General features: G+C 32.0%; 1 long non-coding RNA gene across 1 annotated transcript; it reads left to right on the top strand.

Annotated features, from left to right (window-relative positions):
- Window positions 1-2095: 2095 nt before the first annotated feature.
- On the top strand, window positions 2096-2620 carry LOC140177351 (uncharacterized). Its single transcript, XR_011869191.1, has 2 exons — window positions 2096-2233; window positions 2343-2620. It is a non-coding gene; the product is annotated as an uncharacterized lncRNA (long non-coding RNA).
- Window positions 2621-3391: the final 771 nt, after the last annotated feature.

Here is a 3391-nt window from a genome sequence, read left to right as displayed (position 1 = left end):
GGTCAAGGGCTGCTTTGTTGACTAAGCTATGTCCATCATTTACTGTCTCAGCCGGCACAGAAGGGGTTGGATCACCAACAAAGAAGCAAAACCACCTGGTATTAATACAAGTAAAAATAAACTATTCACCCCCATGACCAAAAAAAAAAAGAATATATTCACCCAAGAAATAAAAGTCATAAAATATGGTTCAATTCACAATATATAAGATATTCCTTACATTTTAAATTGATGTAAATGAACACAAATTCTTTTTAAAATAAATAAATTTTCACCCCTTAAGGGTTACATTCTTCACTCATCTATACTTCTTTATTGAATAAAGATGGACAGATAATAAATAGTAAAAAAAAAGTGAGATAAGTTTTTATTGTAGATTTGTAGTATATATATTAGTTACATTATTATCATTTATCAATACATACTAAACAGTATAATTTAACATTTTAGCATTGGCTTCGATTTAAAAAGGTGATAATATTTTTAAGGCTATTACCAACCAGATATGGAGGAATATATATGGATTATACTCATGAATAGTTATCATTATTAGAAATACGCTAATTATCATTAAAATTACCATTAGATCTTTCTCACTCTAATTTCAGTCGGAATTATTGTAGAAAAATCCAACGATAATCACTCAAATTCATATTTAGAATTTAGTTACTGTTGGATTGCATTTTTTAACGCAAAAATTATAGTGCCAAATCAAATTTAATGACGCCAAAATTACTGTTAAAACTTTTGTGGAAAAATTCAACGATAAAATAACCTAAAGCACTGTAAGAAAAATTACTTTTATCAGCAATTTATTTTATTTTTAGCGGTAATAAAAATAGCCACTAATATATTTACCGACAATTAGATATTAACTGTCTTATGTTTTGTCTTTAAAAAGTTTTAGCGGCAATTATAACATTTACCGATAAAGACTTTTTTAATTGCCACAAAAAATATATAACTTTTTTACTTTTAACAGTCATTCTCTTGGCAATTTATAAGGCCACCAAAAGTAATTCTAAAATTGCAATATTATTCACTTTTAGTGGCCATTGTTATTGCAGCCGAAACCCATTTTACCGGCAATTTATATGGCCACTAAAATAATTCTAAAATTGTAATGTTATTCACTTTTAGTTGCCATTACTATTGCCGCTAAAATCTTAAGACTTTTTTTAGTTATCTTATACTCATTTTCTTAAAAGTAACGAATTATCTTTTTTTCTAGAATCTCAATTACTTTTGCCAACAATTGTTATTATCATGGTTCTAAAAACCGAACCGGACCGGTCGGTTCAACCTGATTAACCAGGAACCGGTCACTAAGTCGTTCCGGTTAGGCCTAAAAACCGCATAGCAAAAAATTGGTTACAGAACCGGTCAAACCGGTGATTAACCGGTGAACCGACAGAACTGTCCGGTTTTTTAGAAGGTTTTCGGTTCGAAAATAAACCCTCCTAAACGCGGCGTTTTGTCCCTTAAATTAAAAAAAAAAAAAAAAAACGCAAAACGGCAAAACTGAAGTAGTGAACCCTAAATCAAACGCAGCCCCCATTTGATCTTCTTCTTCCCAGAGCCACAAACTCATCTCCTCTCCTCTCTTCTCTGAGAACCATAGAAGCCACCGCAGCCCCCAATCGCGCAGCCACCGCATCGTTGTCATCACTGAGCTCGCCTTCTCTCTGTTCGCCGGTGTTGGGTCCTCTGTCGTCGCCATTGCTCGCCTTCCACCTCGCCGCCGGTAAGTAATACTTTGTTCGCAGTTTCGCACTTCACAGCCATCTCCTCGGCGTCTGCTTGCTGGTTTAGGGTTTAGCAATGATTTCTGATAATACTTGTTATTTGTTTCAAATTGGTTTGCTTATTAGCTGGATTTTCTGAGGTTATTGTTTGTTGATTTAAGTTTTACTGTGGAGTTTGCTGAGTTAATTTCATTCATAATTTTTTGAAATTTTATTCTTGAGTTGCTGTTTTTTTCTGTTGTGTTCTGAGTTGGGGTGAGTTGCTGTTTTTATCTTCCAACTATTTAGTTGGCATGATTCCATCATGTTTGGGAAGCTTTAGTCAATCTCTTCAATATTTGTCGCTCGCAGGGAACAAACTGACTGGCAATATTCCTCAAACTTATGTGAAAGGAAATGCCCTTCACTTGATTGATTTTAGTTCTAACAAGTTGTATGGTCAATTACCAAGAGCACTTGTCAATTGCAGAATGCTAGAGTTTCTTGATGTGAGACATAACCATTTCAATGACTCATTTCCTTTCTGGTTAGGATCTCTTCCTAAGTTGTATGGTTCTTTCTTTATTGATTTGTCTTCATTTTCATTGTCCAACAAAGGAGTTGTCATGGATTATCTTGGGGGTCAATACCTTTGCGGCCATGAAGTACCTGCTTGGAAGTTGAAACAATGTTGGCATGGACTAAAATATTTGTGGTTTGTCCTTGTCCAATTAGTATGGAACTTATGGTGAATGGTTTTGTTAAATTTTGATGGATGATAGTTTAGGTGTTTTGTTAAATTTTTTGAATTAATTTTATTGATGATTGATGATGTTTTTTAAATATTTGAAGTTATATATTTAATTTTTAATAATTTTATTTAATATTTAATAAAACCGGTTGAATCTCGGTTGAACCCCAGTCGAACCAGTGAACCAGTCACTCTACCGGTTCATTGACCAGTTCGGTTCTCGCAACCTTGATAAAAACACAATAGACTTACTATTTCAGTTGAAGGTTTTGGTACATAACATATGAAGTATCCGTCTGACCAGGAAAATATATATATATATATAGTATCCGTGTGTGGAATACTTGCAGCGGAGGCTTAGCTCAGATAGTAAATCATGTGCCTCTTAATATGCTGCATTCGGATTTAAACTTTGGTATATGCACTAAGTTGAAAAGGAATCCTTTAGTGTTACCTTTTAGTATTGTGTGGGTGTGTGTAGTGTGGGTGTATAGTGATACTTAGGATTGGGAGTTATCTAATCCATTCGACCAAAAAAAACTTGGAGTATATATAGAAATAAATCCTCAAGAATTTTGCATAGGACATTTACGTTCTTAATAAATTTTATTATGTTAAAATTTTTAATTTTTATAAAAATAAAATATATAGATATATTTATTATATTTTTAAAGATTTATTTATCTCAAAAATAACAGATTTAATTAATATAAAAATTTATATGTTTTATTTTTGTAAAGTATATAAACTTTAATGATAAAATTTTTTTGAAGATATTTTAAATATATGCTCTTAAAATTGAGTTATCTATAATTAAGTTAAGTCTCACTTTAATTTCTAAGATTAACGAATTGTACTGATTTAGTCTTTGAAATCTCAATTGCTCTAAATTGATCCTCTAGATTCGAAAAAATGC

Source organism: Arachis hypogaea, chromosome 12, assembly GCF_003086295.3.
Source record: "Arachis hypogaea cultivar Tifrunner chromosome 12, arahy.Tifrunner.gnm2.J5K5, whole genome shotgun sequence".
NCBI lineage: Eukaryota > Viridiplantae > Streptophyta > Magnoliopsida > Fabales > Fabaceae > Arachis > Arachis hypogaea.
Note: the sequence above shows the minus strand (reverse complement) of the source record. Positions and strands in the feature narration are given on the sequence as shown.